Raw genomic sequence first — 19726 nt, forward strand, 5'->3', positions numbered from 1 at the left:
CAGGCATTTATTTTATCAAATTCGAAGATAATTTCTATTTTTGGATTTTACTTTTTATTGTTGAAAAAATTGCATCAACAATTTGGCGACCACAGTGAGAGAAAGGCAATATTCCTGATCCTACGTCAACAGAGAATTTCATACGACTGAGGTCCGGCCGAATCATCGGAAGGATCCATATGGCAGGTTTACAACCTCAATCATCTTTAGCACCGGTGGGAGAAAACATTTCGCCACCTGTCATGCCTAGCGCAGGGGAAGCACCACAAGCACCTGCTGACTGGGTGTCCTATGTTCAACAGTTGAACAATCAGCATACTCTGGCTATGCAAAACATGTTCCGTAAGCAAAAAATGTTGCGTGAACAACAAAACCTTATGCAAAATATGCTAAATCAGGCGTTATCAAGGGTTACTCTGCAACCCACTCAGACACCGCCAGAATTGTCACCATCCAAATTACAAGCAAATTTGGCGGAGCCTTCATATGTAGACAGCACATTTCCAAGTGCCACTACTAGGGTTGATAGGGAAAAGATTCCCCTAACATACCCAAACAACGTTCCATTGGGCGTCAGGGCCGAACCAACAGACCCCAAAGAAGAAAGATTGGGAGGTCAGGCTCACAAATCTCATTCCTGTATTTGAACCTGTTCCGCCCAGGGTAGATCCGGAAGACATTGCTCAAGTCCTGAGGGTGCATTTTGGAATGAATCCTCAAACGGTCAACAGGCCGGCATATCAGAGGCCATTCCCAGAAAGAATCATCAATGAGCACCCCCTCCCGAGGAATTACAGACCACCCGATTTTCATTCTTTTTCAATAGAAGATGGAGCCTCAAACATTGAGCATGTGGGACGCTTCACAGCTCAATTGGGGGAAGTGGGCAATAATTCATTTTACAAAGTACAGTTGTTTGGATTATCGCTCACAAGAACCATTTTTTCATGGTTCGCTAATCTACCGCCAGGACAGTTGCAAACTTGGGAAGGTCTGGAGGCCGCATTCCATGCAAGATTCTTTAATCCGCTCCCAACGGTCTCGCTCACAGATCTCTTGGAGATCCGGCAGATGCCAGAAGAGACTGCTTATCAATTTATAGAGCGGATACGTCTAATGAAGGGACGGTGTCCGACAATTATTGAAGAAAGCGAGATGACCAATTTAGTGGTCAGGAATATGCATACCAGACTACGGGAGGCGTTGACAGCCCACTATGTTCAGGATTTGGCCAGTTTGGCTTCAAAAGCAGGAAGGCTAGAATCTCTTTTTAGAAAAAAAAATCATAATTTCCGACGGAACAGGGTCCAACAGATGGCCAGTGTCGATACAGAAATGTACGTGCCAGATGATGAGCAGGGAAGCAACATTGAAGAAATGGCGGCTGAAATTGTAAACGGCAAACCTTATGTGTGTTCCAAACTAAAGCCCTTTCCGGGGGCAGAAGAGAAGGAACAACCGACTTTTGATGCGTCTAAAGCAGATGAAATTTTTGATATTCTGCTTGCAGATGGGCAAATTCGCATTCCAAAAGGGCAGCATTTAGCAACGAAAGAAGAGATAAAATGGAGGCCATACTGTAAGTGGCATAATTCTTTTACGCATTACACTAATCAATGTACGCATTTCCGAAAGGAAATACAGAAGGCTATTAAAGTAGGGAGATTCAAGTATATAACAATGGGAGTGGAGCACCAGCCGTTCCCAAAGGTAACTACTGCTGTGATCTCTCTGCGCTCTTCACAAGATACGCAAAGTGATGATAAAGAAAATACCAAGCGGAAGGAGCGTCAGCCCAAAGAGCGGGAACATGATCACAAAGACAAGTTCAAGGTTTGCAAAACCAGAGTGGCAGAGAAATAGGATAAAGAAGATGGATCATTCGAAGTGGAATTGAAGGATAAAGCTGTAGTACGAAATCGACCAACGCGTAAACCACAACCAGTCCATGACAAATGGAGCCGGAACAGAAAGCCTCTGCCAATAGACATAGATCCCCGGTTTCCAGGTATGAATCGTACACAAATCCGTAATGCTAAGCGCAGGTATGCGGCTCGACATGGAAAGCGAGCAGACAAAGGGAAAGAGAAGAAGGCATCTTCACCCAAAAGGAAAAATTCGAGCGACCGGCTACAGGAGTACTGGCAGATTGAAAAGCCTATTAAGAAGGCCAGGTGCTTTTGGTGTCAATTCTGAAGACGGATCAACATTGATCCCGAAGGAAGAGAGGTCGAGGAAGAGGCTTCTGAGATAGTCTTTGGGACGTTCGCTCCAGGTGAAACGAGTTTGCGCAGTAAGATAGTGAAAATTGATAAATCCGGGTTTGAAGTCAGGATGACGGGTATGCGATGGTTCGAGGAAGAAGAAGAGCCCATCTGGGCAAAGCTGGAAGAAGAAGAACTAGAATGGGCGGCGATGGCTGGCAGTCCTCCACCTATGGTTTTTCCGCCTATACCAGAAAGAGCAATCCCACACTTGAAACCATTGTATGTTAACGCTCACATTGTGGTAAGCCGATTAACAAGGTTTTCATTGATAATGGGGCCGTCTTCAACGTCATGCCTCTCAAAACTCTGAGAAAATTGGGCAAAGGGATTGGTGATCTGTCTCTAGTAGATATCGAGATGACAAGCTTCACGGGACAACCAACTAAACCAGAAGGGATGATGGTGGCACCCATTGAAGTCGGACCAAAGGTGATTTCAACAGTATTCTTCGTAGTAGATGCCAACACTACTTATTCGGTCTTGTTGGGGCAAGACTGGATTCACGCTTCCAAATGCGTGCCTTCTTATCTCCATCAACAGATCATGTTTTGGGAAGGAGATCAGGTATTCACCATGGAGGCCAGCACCAATCAGTTCGGCTCCACAGAAGGTGTGGAAGAGTCGGTGCTTTATTCAGAGTACGTACCGCCGATTTCACGGATAACTGTGGTAGACGAATATCCCTGGAAGGGCTGTAGGCTCACTGCGCAAGGTTATGTGTTTCATTAGAAACATTCTTCTGTTTTATGGCTCTGTCGTTAACCAAAAAAACTTTTTCCATTTATTTAAGTTTAATTATGGAATAAATAAGTAAATGTGATAAGCTGACTAGGCAGTTTTATTTAAACCAATTAATGGTTAGGTTACATAATAGGGAAGGTTCCAACAATAATGTTGGCGAGGGAGAAGGTTTTTGCTGGCGTGATCTTTTGGAAAAGACAGAACCTTCCTTGTCAACTCAGGATCCGCTCATTGAATACAATGTAGGAACCGAACAGATACCCAAGATGGTCAGGGTAAGTGATTTGTTGTCTAAAAACCAGCAGAAGCAAATGGTAACGCTAATTCAAGATCACATGGAGTGTCTGGCATGGGATTACTCTGAGATGCCAGGATTGGCACGTGATTTGATAAGACATAGGTTGCCTATTAAGAAAGGATTTAGACCGTATAAGCAACCACCAAGGAGAGTTAGTCCAGAATTGCTGCCCCAGATCAAAGAAGAGGTTGAGAAACTGTTGAAGGTGGGATTCATTTAACCTTGTCGGTATACAAAATGGTTAGCCAATATTGTTCCAGTAACCAAAAAGAATGGAAAGATTCGGGTCTGCATTGATTTCAGAGATCTCAATCTAGCTACCCCGAAAGATGAGTATGTGATGCCCATAGCTGATATGTTGATCGACTCGGCAGCAGGACATCGAATTTTAAGCTTGATGGACGGGTATGCAGGGTATAATCAAATTTCATTAGCGGAAGAAGATATACCCAAAACCGCATTCAGATGCCCAGGAGCTTTAGGAATCTACAAGTGGACGGTTATGCATTTGGTTTAAAGAATGCTGGAGCAACATATCAACGGGCAATGAATACCATCTTTCATGATCTGATCGGGCAGTCAATGGAGGTATATATCGATGATGTGATCATTAAGTCTACTGACTTTGACACACATCTGGTTGATATAAAAAGTGCTTTTCTACGGATGAAGCAATACAATCTGAAAATGAACCCAGCGAAATGTGCCTTTGGAGTTTCGGCAGGGAATTTCTTGGGGTTTTTAGTACATGAAGAAGGGGATAGAAGTGGATGCAAATAAAGCCAAGCCTGTTTTGACAATGCGGCCACCCCGGTCGGTCAAAGAAGTGCAAAGATTTTAGGAAAAGTAAATTACCTAAGGCGTTTTATATCAAATGCTGCAGGGAAGTTAAAACCTATCACAAAGTTGCTACAGAATAAGGCAACCAATTTCTCTTGGGGTCCGGATCAGCAGAAGGCGTTAGAAGAAATCAAGCAGGCATTAACCAGACCACCTGTGTTGGTTCCCCCAAGGGGAGATCGACCCCTTCGGCTGTATGTTGCGAACATCTTTGATGTTGTGAGCAGTCTGTTACGCAAGAATGGAAGGATGGTAAGGAAATGGCTATTTATTATTTAAGCAAAACTTTGGCAGTACCAGAGTTAAATTATACTATGCCCGAGAAAATGTGCTATTCTTTAGTTTTTGCGTGTACTCGGCTGGAGCATTATATTTTGCCAAGAGAAACCGATGTGGTTTCTAAAATGGATTTGATCAGATTAATTCTGCACAGACCAACCATGCAGGGAAGATTAATGAAATGGACCATCAAATTGGCTCCTTTCGCGCTGCAACATCGACCTATCAAAGCGGTGAAAGGGCAGGTTGTAGCTGATTTGTTGGCCGAATTTGCATACGACGAACCAGTGAAAAAAAAAATGGTGCCGTATATAGGCACTAGTCCTTGGAAAATATTTTTTGATGGTTCTCGTTCAGAAGGAAAGTCAGGGGCATGAGTAATGTTAGAAGGACCAGGAGCCAGGAAAATTAGTTTGCAGCTTCAAATGGAAGAGATGACTCATAACTCTGCGGAATACGAAACACTAATTTTGGGTTTGGAAGCACTTATAGCTAACGGAGTACAATCGGTTCTAATTTGTGGAGATTCTCAACTGGTCATCAATCAAGTGTTAAAACGGTACGCTTGTAATTATCCTCATTTGTGTCAATACCGAGATTTGGTATGTCACATGTTATACAGAATTGCGGAGGTAGTTTTCGAGCATGTACCAAGAACAGAAAATCGGTTGGCGGACAATCTGGCTCAGAATGCCTGTCAGTAAATGATCGGTAGCATCAATTCTGGGACTGATTGGAGAACGGAAATCATGGTGTATTTGGAATCACCAAGTTTTGCGACTGATGTGGTCATTCGATTGAAAGCCTTACGTTTTCAGCTTATTGAAGGAGTTCTGTATAAAAGAACCTTTGAAGGAGTTTTATTGAGGTGTTTGGGACCAGAAGAGTCTACCAAAATAATGGAAGAAGTTCATGGTGGAATTTGTGGAGCACACCGAGCAGGCCTGAATATGCGATGGGCTATTCATCGTATGGGATTTTATTGGCCAAAGATTTTTTATGATTGTATCAGATTTGCTAAAGGGTGTCAGGAATGCCAGAGGCATGGTCCACTAAATCATCTGCCAATAGTAGAACTGCAGACGATGGTTAAGCCGTGGCCATTCAAAGCTTGGGCGTTGGATGTAATAGGGAAAATTCATCCGACGTCATCGAAGCAACATTCATTCATTCTGGTAGCGACTGATTACTTCACCAAATGGGTAGAGGCAGTTCCTTTGAAGAATGCGACGCAGAAAGAGGTGATTGAGTTCGTGCTTAATCACATCGTCTATCGATTTGGGATTCCTCACACTCTTATAACCAATCAAGGATTAATGTTTACTGGGGAGAAATTTGTTGAATTTTTGGCCGAATTTAACATCAAATTGAATCACTCTTCACCATATTACCCACAGGCTAATGGGTTGGCCGAAGCAGTAAATAAGATTGTCATCGGTATCATTCGAAAAATGGTATGAGAGAATCCAAGGAAATGGCACACATTGTTGTCTCAGGCGTTGTGGGCCCACCGAAATAGTAGAAATACTTATACTGGGTTTTCCCCATACCAATTAACGTTCGGGCAATATGTTGTTCTGCCTGTTGAATTTTTTGTGCCTTCACCCAGAGTGATTAATACGACAGCGTGTATTGACGAGGCGTATGCACAAAGGATGTGACAACAACTGGAAGGGGTGGACACAGATTGGTTGAATGCTCTGGATCAAGTGGTTAGACAGAGTGAGATTAGAGCAAAATATTATGGAAAAAGAGTGTCCCCAAGGTTGCTTACAGAAGGAGATTTGGTTTGGAAAACAATTCTGCCTACGTATAAGAAGGTGGACCAATTAGGGAAATGGTCCCCCAATTGGAAAGGTCCTTTAATCATTCATAAAGTGATTGGGAATAGAGCTTTTATTATTGTAAATCAAGAAGGAAAGCTGGTACATGAGAATATTAATGCTAAGTATCTGAAAAGGTATTACCCTGCCTTTTCAGAACATTGTCATTAGTTCTTATTATAAAATCTAGGAACCCCTCAAAGGGCTCAAACCTATTAGGAAAGGGTTCTCTAATCATCAGAAGGGTAGTTTTCTTCTGGTTCAGAGGTTTCATCCCAACTTGCATAAACCATCTCAGGTTCTTCATCCAAGAGGTCGTCCAAATCAAGACGATAGCGATCCCACTGATCTAGCATTTCTTGAAGATCTTGTTTGGTACAGACTTTCATGTATTGTAGAGATTGGGTTTCTCGTTCAACAAGGACGCGCAGTCTGGAGAGTGTTGATCTTTGCTGATGGAAGATGTTCCAACTGAGGTCTGGAAGAATTGCCGATACATGATGATCTATCATGTCCAGATGATGATCAAGGTCAGATATGTGGGTGAGTATGTCGGTAAGGGGTTCGTAGCCAGTGGATATACGCTCCATTAGTCGGATCGTACGATGTATAGTTCTCCCGCCTCTGCCGGAGAACCTAAATTTAAAGTGCAGTTGTTTTAGCACATGTATCAGGTCTTCAGCATGATGACCTATGGGGTGTTTTCCTACTAGGAATGGCTGCAAAGAACCTTGTCAGTTGGACGAAGGTACGCAAATGCGAGGAGAAACCATTTTGAGTGATGATGTGGGGGGTGCTGATAAGGTATGGAGTTTATATAGGTGTTGTGGTGTTTAATTTGTGTGCAAAAAATATGGATCTTTGTTTTGATATCTGACTTAGTAAAAACGCAAAGAATATAGGATCTGTGTTCTGAAAATAGGAAGTATATAGATTAAGTCTGGAACTCTATACAAATTATATTGGGGTTACAGAAGAAAGCAGGGCCTTAAGGGCAGTTTGGAGATCGGTCCATTTTAGTTCCGACTTTGTGGCCCGCCGGCGCTTGTAGGCTTCTTCGTGTCCCCGAACATGTCGCATTCGTATGGTTGCTTGGAGTTGTTCGTAGAGATTCATCTGGGTCTGGCAATGTGCCTCCACCAGGCAACTCCCTTCCTGGATGCTGTCATCCAGGGACTCCAGTTGATCTTGGAGGAGTTTGAGTTCTTCTGTTTTTTGAGAAATCTCAGCTGCCAGCATGTGTCACGCTTGTCGGAGTTCTTCCAGCGTAACCTTGGCAAGATTAAGGTCTTATTGACCTTCTTCAAGGTTGTCTCAAGACTAGCTGGATCAGCGGTGGGTTGAGATGACATGGCCTCGGATGATGGAAGTCGGATCAAAGACAGTTCGGCTCGAAGTTCGGTGATTTTTGCCATCATCCGATCGAGGACGGGAGGAGCTTCCGACTCTAATGAAGGCTGCACCAACAAATCTATCGCAACCTGAACTAAAGCCTCAAGGTCGGCTAGACTCAGGTCGGCGAAGGATAGGTCAGCGCAGCGCTCTATTATGGATCTAGCAGAAGTCGGAAGGTTCATTCGGGCCAAAACGTTCATCTCTTGGGCAGCCTGAGGCAAAAGGAAAATGTTAAGTCAGAGAGATATGGTGAACTCATTACAATATAAGGATAAAGTTTACCTGATTTAAGGCGGCTGTGGCTTCAGAAGGGGCCGTGAGTCGGAACGTCGTGGAGGCACCATGGCGGGTTGTCGGGCCAGTAACCGACTCGTCTCCCGGTTGAAGACGGTGAGCGACGGCCAGCTCTATCCCCTAAACGAAGAAAGTTAAGCAAGGAAGAAGGGGAGAAAGTTAGAAAATGGATGAGAGGGAACACTAACCGAACCCCTTTGGGAAAAATTGACTAAAGCCTCGCCTGACTTCGAGGAGAAAATCTCCTCTATGTCGTGAGGCGGTGGGATCGGTTGGAATGGTTGAGGAGCAATAGGAGAAACCTCACCGATAGGCTGAGCGGTTGGTTGTACGGGTAGCGTGGCAGCAGCTTGGTCGGGTGGTGCCACGACTGGGTCGGGCAATTCTGCGACCTGGTCGGGTTCGAGCACCACCGCAATTGCATCAGGTTCCTAGTTGGAATATTTTACAAGGGTTAGAAGTTTATAAAAGAATAATTTGGAAAGATCCTGGCAGTTACATGTGATGGTTCCGCAACCTGGACAGGGAAGGCGACGAGTTGGTCGGGCATCGTCGCGACCTCATCAGTCACTAGTGGTGGTGGAAAGACAGGTGAAGGCGAAATTATAGGAGAAACTTGCCTCCCCGCCGAGTCCTCCGGTCGGTGGACCTACAGTAAGAGAGTGAGAATTATTGGTTGAAGTGAGTATTCTCTTTTTCTTAAAACATTAGGAAATACTTACCTTAGCTTGTAGTGAGGTCGATTGTGCGATGGTCGGTTGACCAGCGATCGGGAGGTTTCTTGGAAGACCGGCTGGTTGAGCAGGTATTTGTTCAACTGGGGTCGTTGGTGCAGCTGACGGTTGATTGGTAGTCGGGGCAGAAATTGGTGAGGATACTTGCCTCACAGTCGGGTCCTCTCCCCGACAGGTCATTGGCGAGGGGCAACTGCAAAATGAGATGGAAGAGCGCCGTAGAGTGCTAAACCTCTTTTTAAGGAGTGTTAGAACGACTATGGATGGGGGCGCAGTCAGTTGGTTTATGGTCGGGACCGCGGTCGGTTGGTTTATGGTCGGGACAACAGTCGGTCGGCTTGTGGTCGGGACTGCGGTTGACTGGGAGAAAGTCAGATTGATGAGTGATTGCGCCGCAGTCGGTTGAGACATGATCGGTTGATTCTCAGTCGGGTGAGAGATAGTTGAGGCCGTGGTTGGCGGCAATGAAGGGTCCTCTGGAATAGAAGCTATTAAAGTTAAGAGAAGCCTACATGAAAAATGAAGCATGGAGGGAAAGAGGATTACCAAATTGTTTCCTCAAGTATTTTGGCATCCCGCTTGTATCTACTGGCAGAGATGCCAGGTAATCCTCAATGACTCACCTATCAATGACAGGGACGGCCTTTTGCTTCTATTTCTTTGCTCCGGATCTGCCTACGGCAGGCGCCTGCCTTTTTCTTCTCGGGGCAGCGGCCAATCGAGGAGAACCCAGCGCCAAGACTGGGGGTGGGGCAAGTTTCCAAACCAATTGGTCAGTCGGAGGAGCAATCACAGACCAGGTGGCCGACCACCAAGCAGGAAACGCCTCGGCCGCCGAAGGTTTTGAGCAGAAAGGCAAATAGGAGTTAGAGGTGATATAGTCGGTGAGTTAGGAAAGGTAGGTCGGGATGAGCTCGGGAATCACGAGCCCGTCTTGGTTTTAAGGTATGAGGTGAGGTCGGGCTAATGGTCCCGGCAGGCCTTGACAGCAGCCGAACTATCGGGCCAAAAATTGGGGCTGATAATTAAAAGTATAAAATAATTTGTTGTTTTTCTTGTCCGACCTCTTACTGGAAAATAGAGATCGGGGTTTCATGGTGGAGTCCCAAGAGAAGGGATAGGTCGGATGAGGAAGAGGATCGGGATAAGTTTGGGAATAAGATCTGTTGGGGTGAAGCCAAAAAAGATCGGTCGAATATTTTATAAGGGTTTCGTACACATAGAAGCGGGAATTGCTACATTCCTCCGTCAGGATTTGGGCGATGACGGGATCAGATGGATGGAGGTAAGAGGAATTAGGAGTTAATCTGGCTAAGGCATAACCTATAGACCTGTAGGCATTCGGGGTGATAGGAAATCGGCCAAAAAAGGCATTCGGGAAATAAAGACGGAGCCACAGTTTCAGGAACCAAAATGGTCCCGAAGCTGCTGTGTCCCCCTTCTTAGTATCGGTCAGGCGGGTACTTACTCGGGCTAACCCCTCAAAAAGGTTAGCCAAAAAGAGGGTTCCCAATGAAAAAAATGGCCGCTGGTCAGTTGAATAGCTAGACCGACCTGGGTAGAAAGGACGAGTTTGGAGGGGGAAAGAATGATGTATCTCTAAAGAAGAAAGAGATTTAACCAAAACAACCAACTTCGAATTTACGAAAGAGATTTCAAAAGGAAGAAAGTGTACCTGCAGAGCCAGAAAAGAAGGAATGCTGTGTGTTCCAATTCAGAAACAGGGGTGCCTTCCTTACCCTAATATTTGTTGACGAAACTAGTCCAGCATCTCTCTTTCTCAGGAAGTTTGGCGAGGGCTCAACCAGCATGGTTGGTTGGAGGCCCTCGGCCTTCAAAAGAAACCAGAACAGGGTCATCACCTACGATTGGCAAATGGGCAATGACAACCACATCCATCAGGGTCGGGCCGATAGGGCCAGAAGGGAGGAAGAAGACGCCCATTTGAGAATGCCAGAAGGCCGCCATCGCTAATAGGGCCTTGTCGTGGAGATGAAGGGGCTGAGTCGAGAGGAGGATGGCTTTGTCGATGCCTTGCTTTTTCCACTGCTCTTCAAAGTGAGGGAGGAGCCTCGCGTGCCATTTACGGTAGACGTCTTTTGGATCAGTAAGATGAGTTCTGATGTTATCCAGAATATGTTCCAGTTTGAACGCGGCGTCATTGACGATTATCGGAGAAATCTGAGAAATGACGGATCTCATACGATCAGCATCTTCGGTGGTGGTGCAGTAAGGGCGTACGGTATGGGTAAGGACCCTCGAAGCCACTGAAGGCACTGATGGATCAGCCCCATCGAAAGGAAGAGCAGGGACGTATTGGTTAGCCATTTGAGAAAAAGTTTGCAGAAGACGAAGAAGCAGAGGATTCTTGGAAGTTGATCGCTGGGAAGAGAAAGGAAAAATTCGGGATTTGAGGGCGTGAGTATGGCTGGGTAAGAGAAGGGTTTTTCATAAACCCTGCGATGTGACATAACATAGTGTAATGATAGCACTGTGTTACAAACCCCTAAACGTCGCATCTCACGTAGTTCAAGGAGTGACGTTTAGGAGTTGGGCGGGAGGAGGCAAGTTGTTAAGCACAAAAAATGATACATAGGGTTTTCGAGAATGGGCCTATTAAATTAGGTTAAGGATTGGTGTAGAGTTTAGTGTGTTTGTTAATAGTAGTATGATCTTTAAAAGGAGTCCAAATATAAGTCCGAGCGCTGTTAAGGAAAAGGCTTCCTCGGGAGAAAACAGAGGTCAGACATAATAAGGTCAGGCGCAGAGATCGGGCGTGATAAGGTCGAGCACGGGACTCATACATGATAAGGTCGAGCACGGGGTTTAGATATGATAAGGTCGGGCTCATAGATCGGGCATGATAAGATCGGGCACGAAGGTCGGACGTGATAAAGTCAGGCACTGAGGTCAGTTAGAGATTACCTTGTAAAATATTTGAAACAACATATAATTTGCAATTTTTAGGTAATGTGTGGTGAAGGGTAACCAAATCACAAAAGATGTTTGTTTATGTTTTCATCCCCCATTTTGCATTGTGCTACAATTTTTGCACCAATATATTGTTTACTATCTAAAAGCGTGGCTTTAGAATTTAGGCTCCCTTTTAATGTAAATATATTTCTTTTGAAATTCTGCTACTATTAAATAATAATTATTTTGTTTTGAAAAAATAGCACATTAATATATTTTTTTACTATAAAATATATGTTGGGAATGAAAGTGCATAACTTCAGATTCCTTCCTTATGCGAACTTGTGATGAAGCTAAACAACTAGCAATTAACATATTTATAAAAAGTTAAAAATTTAACTAAATTAATTTATATTTGTTAGTGTTGTCGTCAAAAAGTCGTCAGCCTGTTAGAACTGATTTAATCGTTGGGTTCTCCGGCCTCCTCAAGAAAGGATCCGGGCTATCTCGCGATAATAAAAAAAATTGACGAAGAAAGAAGAAGGTAAAACATGAAGGAAAGTTAAAAATTATATTGGAATTAGTGGAAGTAAACTGTAAAAATCTGAAAAAAATACAGAGAAAATAATGTAGAGAAAAATTAAGAAAAAAGAAAAGAATCATGATGAATGGCGTCTCATTTTTGCTCTCTTGGATCTTCTTTAAATAGATAATTTTTTTTGAATTTGTTTAAATAAAATCTTATCCCACTTTTTTCTCCAACAGCTCCAATAACTTTCTAACCACTTCTTTGACTTTCTTGCCTCCGTTGGACTGCTTCCAAGTCGAGCTGGACCTCCTTGAATGATGGACTAGACGGGTCAGAAGGTCTTGACCGTCTGCTATTTTGGGCCTTATGTTAGGCCGCGAATGTCCTTGGACTGCACCTACGCTGAGCCGACCCCAATTAATTGTTTGGATGTATACAAATGCCCTCCACAAAATTATCTGGACAAAAGTTAACTTGTTGTCCGGATAATTTTGTTAAAAGTTACTTGGCTTGTCCATCTATTTTTCCTCATTCCGCAAGATCACATTCGACGACCGACTGACCATGCCTTTTTTTTAGCTGTCAAGGAGAAGGATAAAATCTTTTAAGATGTTTTCCATTGATAAACGTCTTAGATCCTCCTCTTCAGGCTCCATCAATCTATATGCGCCGTTAGATAACTTGGCCGATTGATAAACAGCCTTTCCCCATGCGGGGGACCATTTCCCGATCTTCGTATCTTTTGGGCCTTCCAGAAGGACGGCCTTCCAGATCCTTTCATCTTCCTGGAAGGTTTGAGGCCTGACGTGCTTTCGGAAGGTCGATTCGGCATTCTTGAGGCCGAAGGACATTACTATCCATTCGAAGATTTTGATTGCTCCGGGGCAGCAGAAAGCTATTTTATGGGCATCCTCCTCGGCCAAATTTATTTGATTATAGCTAGAGTAGTCATCTATAAAAGAAAGGATCTCGTATGTGGCCGTAGAATCCACGAGCATGTCGGCAATGGGCATTACGTATTCGTCATTCGGTGTCGTTAAATTGAGATTCCGGGAGTCAAAACATATCCGTATCTTTCTGTTCTTCTTCACTACTGGAACAATGTTGGAAATCCACTCCAGCTACCTGCATGTTCGAATAAAGTTAGTTTTAAAGAGCTTTTTGACCTTCTCTTTCACTTTCGGCAATATTTCCGGGTTGAAACGCCTAGGGGGATGTTTGTGCGGCTGAAATGACGCTTTAGTAGGTAATCTATGTTCGACTAAGTTCCTTGATAACCCCGGAATCTCATGGTAATCCGATACAAAGCAATCTTCGAATTCCCAGATCAAAGCAACCATTCGCTCTTTCCTCTCGACATCCAGCAAGGCGCTGACCCGTTTCGTCTGAGGGGTTGCCTTATCCCTTAGGTTAATCTCCTCTAACGGGTCCTGCGCTTCGAAAGGTGGAGTAACTCTTCGAATCGGTGAATGAACATCCTCTTCGTCTTGATTGTAATTAGGCGGCTGAGAGGAATTTCTCGTCTGTCCGTCAAGAGGTTGGGCAGCATGATTTCCAGCCCATATAAACGTACAGTCGGACCTGCCTGCTCTCGCCTCCAAATCCTGTAAAATTAGGATGTGAGACATGATAAATACCTGAGTCATTAGGCCGTGCGTCAGCCTCGACTTTGATTTCAAGCCCCTTTATGGTTAGATTGTATTTTTTCCTCATTCCAGCGTCCTTTAGCATCATGGACAATGAGTGTACATAGAGGGAATAATAAACAACCTTTGCGGAATGCACCTCCATGGCTGGATCAACCTCGGCCTCTACCGTCTCGATTTGGTCTCTGTTCCAAAATATAACTTTTTAGTGCAATGTCGAAGGGACGCACTGGGTAGTGTGGATCCGGTCCTTCCCGAGAATGGCTGAATAAGTTGGTTTTTCTTCGCTGACGAAAAAAACCATCTGGTCCGTCTTTGTTCCGACCTTCAATTTCTCCACAAACACGCATGCTGCCGTATGCGCATTTCTGGTGAAGTCGGTCATTCGCATGGTTGTCGGGACGAGATCTTTTATGTTTTTATTGATTTTTTCTTATAGTAGACAAGGTCATAACATTGACAAAAGCTCCTTGATCGACTAGAACCTTGTTGATCGTCCATCTATCAAAATGTACTGTAAGGAATAAGGGTTTCAAGTGGCGCGTATTTTCGTTCGCCAACTTCTGAAAAAAATTACTGGTTCCGGTCCTTCTTTCGGAATATGGGAATCCTGATCTACCCAATATAATGGACCAGCTCCTTCCAACATCACATCCCTCTGAAGATGATCGGATTGGACCTGAGGGGCTTCAAATTCCCAAGGTAGCACCCCTATTATGTTGACCTTGAGATCTCCTTCACAGCGGGAAGCTCGTTCGAGGTCAGAGGCAATAATGTCCAAGCTATCATCCGTTGCCTCATTGCAATCGAGGGCACTGATCATCGGTTTACCTTCCGGAATCTGGTATTCCCCGAGTGTCACAGTAAAGTGAGGTTCGTTAGGGTGTTCAACCCTTGCAAGAACTCCTTTTGGTCTCCATTCCTTTCGGGCCTGAAGCTGGTGACAAAGGTCCTTTCGACTAAGCTTCGGCCTTCCAGCGACAGCTCTTTCTGAGCCCTGGTCCTGCTGCCCTTCTGCCTAACCTTCGTGGTCATCAGTCTGCTGCCCCCCAGCCTAGTTCTCTTGGAAAAGGTGAGCGGCCAAGCGTTGTCGCTGCATTTTGAGTCCTAATAGGAGGTCGCATAATATGCTCCTTCCGGTTCCTTGTCCAGCTCCCGTCATCTGGAGCCTTCCTAGGATGGCGGGTCTGATAGGGTGTGATTACCACCTGATCTATAGAGGTTACTCGCCAAACCTCGCCTCCCTTTTCAAAGCTTACTTCCGCGATCGTATTCGTGGGGAAAAGTCTGTCCCACACCAAACTTCTTCTCGAAGGTTTGATCGACCTTCCAAGCTTTTCAAACACTGGTTTTTTAGGGCCTGCTCTTCTACCATCTGCTCCAAACCCCGAATTTATCTTTCTGGACCTAGCAGGACGTACTCCGACAACGTTTATCGGCATGGGGAATGGCTCCGTGTCTATTTTCATATCAAGTTTTTGGGCCAGCTTGAGGTGGTCTTCTTTGATGGCTTTCTGGACCTCATTTCGGAAGGAAATGCAGTTCCCAACCTGATGGTCATATACTCCATGCCACATACAAAATAATTTTCCATTTAGTTCATCTTCGGTAGGCATTTTGTGACCTTCTTTATGGTGGAGCTGGTTGTCTTTCAGCAAGTAATCGAAAATCATCTCCGTCTATGTGATGTCGAATGAGTAGGATACCTTCGGATTCACCTCATTCCGTTGAGGCGGCTTAAGAGCCGGGCATGTATATGCCTTCCTCTGCAAAATTTCAGCCAAGAAGGTCTTCTCTTGCTCCTCGTCGACCTCGGAAGACCCTTCTTGGGCAAACACGCAATGATTCTACTCTGAAACTTCTGATTTTGGGCCGTTTGAGCTTCTTTCAAGGGTTGTTCGACCTTCAAAACTTTGGACATCGGCTGCCAAAAGTCGTGACACTCTTGGCGAGCCAGACTGTCCCGCAGCTGGTGCGTCATGTTATTTGTTGCCATATTCACCACCTGGTCCTCTGGTACACGAACATGGGATCTAGTTTCTGTGCTCATGAATTGTTTCAAGAACTGCTCGACTGAATCCTTGCTTTTCTGATCGCCATATATCCTATGAATCGTATATTTGATTACCTGTGGATTTATGATGGGATGTGGCAGCGGCACTGATCAAAGATTTTTGAGAGATTTAAAAATATCTTTTAAGATAAAAAATAATGATATATGTATAAAATGAAAATAGTGTCGTGCGTGTTTGTGTAGTAACTCCAAGAACTTCGTCAAAAATAAAAAATCTCTTTAACCGGTGAGTGTCCGGGTCGAACTCAGGGAATATGCGAATATCCTATGTTTAGTTATAAAAAAAATGCAATGAGTTAATGCAATCGAAGAAACTGAAAAGATAAATTGCAAAAATTAAATCTAACTAAAAAACGATAAAATATACGTATCTTGAAAAGGATAAAGCGAGGCGTTTGTGTCTGACTTTTGCGTTCTTTAATGGCTAGATTTCCATGGATGAAATGAGCGGGATGACGATGGCGTGATAGCGAAAAATATATGTATAATTGTGGGGTGGTTCAGAGGAATGAGCGTGATCGCATTTGCTCGCTTAAGCCGATTCTCGACTTGGTTGGTACTCGACCCTAGGGGATTTACAATGAGGCTTCACCGACACCCGACGAAGAACATTATAAGCAAGAAACTCTACTGTCACTAGAAATTTCTATGTCCCAATAGACCACCGCCTATGCCCCATGAATTATTCTTCCAACCGTTCCGCTAGTGGCTCTACCCGTTTGATACCTCTCTTTAATCGGAATCGAATTCAGAACAGCAACTAAGCAAGTCGACAAGGCTCCCGCGTACTTAGCTACGTTGAACTACCCGGAATCTATTTGTGACACGAAACAAGGCTGAAATAGTTGATTTTTCTATCGCCCTTCCGTAACTTTTTGTCGAAATCCAACTTGAACAATTCAAATCGAACATGAAATTTTTGGGTGAAAGTGAGGTTGAGAAATATGATAGAAATTTTACTAGCTAAAATAATATGCTGAAATTAAAATAAAATAGGGAGAAAATCAGTTTGCTCGCGACACAAAACTGAAAATCTCGTATTATTAAACTAGATAAAAATATGGAAAAAAGAAATCGAGAAAAATGGAGTGTATGATTATGTATATATGGTGTATATGGGTGTGTATGTATACAATTAGAGGGGATATTTATCGGGGGAAAAGCTTTTAGAAGCTTGGCGGTTACAACCGCCTATAAATAACTACTTCTAAAAATAACTACTAACTACCTCCAAAAATAACCATAAATAACTAACTTCTAAAATAGCTATTAACTACCTCTAAAAATAGCTACTAATATAACTACTAATAACTACCTATTTCCTAAAAGGTTCTAGAATTAAAATTATAGACAAAACAACAAAAAAAAAAAAGACTAATAAATAGTGCAAAAATTTAATTAAGGGAACTGAGAGGGTGCAGTAAATGCAACAGCTGAAGGTGCAGGAGACATAAATACAGCGAAATTCTGTGCAGAAATTAGCGGCGGCGCAGTAAAAGCACCGCTGACCAGCGGCAATTAATACAGCCGCCGCTGACCAGCGATAGTAATTGCAATCGTCGCTTGCTTTCCGCGCTCATAAATACAGCCGCCGCTCGCCTTCCGCGCTCGCACACTCCTATACAGCCGACGCTCAAATTCCGCACAGCCGCCGCTCACGGAGTCCGCACCAGCCACCATTCAGATTCCGCGCTCATAAATGCAGCCGCCGCTCGCCTTCCTCGCTCGTGCACTCCTATGCAACCGCTGCTCACTTTCCGCACCAGCCGCCGCTTAGATTCCGGGCTCGCTTGCTTTCTGCGCGGCCACCGCTTGAATTCCGCGCCCGCTCACTTTGTGCAGTCGCCGCTCACTTTCCAAGCGGCCGCCATCGCTTTCAGCGCGCCGTCATCGCTTTCCGTGCAGTCGCCCACTTTTGTGCAGCCGTCATCGCTCTCAACGCGGTCTCCATCGCTTTATGGTCTCGCTCACTTTTCTGTAGCCGCCGCTCACTTTCTGCGCCAGCCGCCACTCAAATTCCGTGCTCGTTTGCTTTCCGCACGGCCGTCGGTTGAATTCCGCGCAGCGGTTGACTTTGACTTTCGTGCATTGACTTTTTTACATTGACCATTGACTTTTGTTGACTTTCGCGCAAATATTTATTTAAATAAATAATACTTATTAAATAAAATTAGTTTAGCCAAAATTAAATACTTAAATAGCACATAAAATAATGCCTATAAATATCATTCAAGAAACATATCAATTAATTTAATTTATACACCAAAATAATTATAAATTACATTTAAAAACTAATAAATTAATATTATACACACAAGATGAAATAAATACAATTATTAGAATAACTTAACATAAATAATACCAAAAATAAATAAATAATTAAATAAATATAAACTATAAAATATGGCAAAATCAAAATTTATCAAACACCATCTCTGCCTGCCCCCCAGGCTGTTCGGAAACTACCTAAACGGACGGCGGATTGTGTAACGCCGGCTGTGGGAAGGCTTGATGAGTAGGTCCTTGTTGTGGGAAACGAACTCGGGGGGCCTTCCGTAGGTTCGCTAAGGACTGGAACCTGTTGCAATGGTGTATTTTTGGGGGTTGGTTTGGCAGGATATTCGTAGGTTTGTTGCAGACTGGAACCAGCAGCAATCGACCTTCCCCAGTAGCTCTCTGCCCTCCAGTGTATCGGAATGGTATTGGGATTGATCTCTCTGGTTCCCAAGTCATTCCAGAAGGCTTAGGGACAAAGGAAGGTGCTGGAATTGTTGTCACCCCTGCCCCCATGCATTGGAAGTCTCTTGTCCAGCCATTGGGTTTCTTCGAAAGCCTAGAGTGGGAACTAGGGTGCTGAAAGTAGTTCCAGGAAATAGGGGATTATTTTGCCCATGTGGCGTTGATGGGATTGACCCAAAGGTCATCCCAAATCCGTCGGCTGGAAGAGGCCCAAAGAAGGCCTGCCCAGCCAACGCCCGAGATTCTCCGACCTTCTGGATGGTAATCGGAGGTCCTCCAGATCCAGAACCTCTACCTAACAGACCCTACCTAACAGAGTAACATGTCCATACTTAAGTGTTTGAGAGGTCTGCTAGAGCGGCTTGTAAGGCCTGCGGGAGGCCAAATCTCTTACTGGCTAAAATCGACCTTCCGGGCCTTGCTTTTTCGAGTTTCTTCCTCCAGAAGCATCGTAAACTCGTTCTGAATGGTGGGTTTCAGAACGTTGGTAATGTACCGAGATAGATCCAGGGTGGATCCATGAATGGATGACTAAATTTCCTCACGAATCTGCTCCTGAAGGATGCTGGCTGGAAGATTAATGATATGGTCCGGCCTTCCAGCAGCCGTGAAAGCCTCGTTGCGTGGGGCAGCTTGCTGTGCAGGGCGCGATGACGAATCGCCGACAATTTCTTTGTTTTTAAACATCTCTGCAGTCATCAGCGGCATCAATTTTCCCTCGAAGTTGTATGTAAAAGTCGCGAGACGTCAGTGTTCACTAGGCGTGCCAATCTGTTGTCGTAAAAAAATCGCCACCGACGGCTTAATCGGAAAAGCCTGTCGGAATTGATTTAATTGTAGGGTTCCCCCGGCCTCCTCAAAAAAGGATCCGGACTATTTCGCGATAACCGAAAAAATTTACGAAGAAAGAAGAAGGTAAAATAGGAACGAAAGCTAAAAATTATATTGGAATTAATGGAAGTAAACTGTAAAAATCTAAAAAAAAATACAGAGAAAAATTATGAAAAAAGAAGAAGAATCATGATGAATGACGTCTCCTTTTTGCTCTCTTGGATCTTCTTTAAATAGATAATTTTTTTTTTGAATTTGTTTGAATAAGATCTTATCCCACTTTTTTCTCTTTCTAATCACTTCTTTGACCTTCTTGCCTTCGT

Source organism: Andrographis paniculata, unplaced genomic scaffold (genome assembly GCF_009805555.1).
Source record: "Andrographis paniculata isolate CXL003 unplaced genomic scaffold, ASM980555v1 Contig70END, whole genome shotgun sequence".
In the NCBI taxonomy this organism is placed as follows: Eukaryota; Viridiplantae; Streptophyta; class Magnoliopsida; order Lamiales; family Acanthaceae; genus Andrographis; species Andrographis paniculata.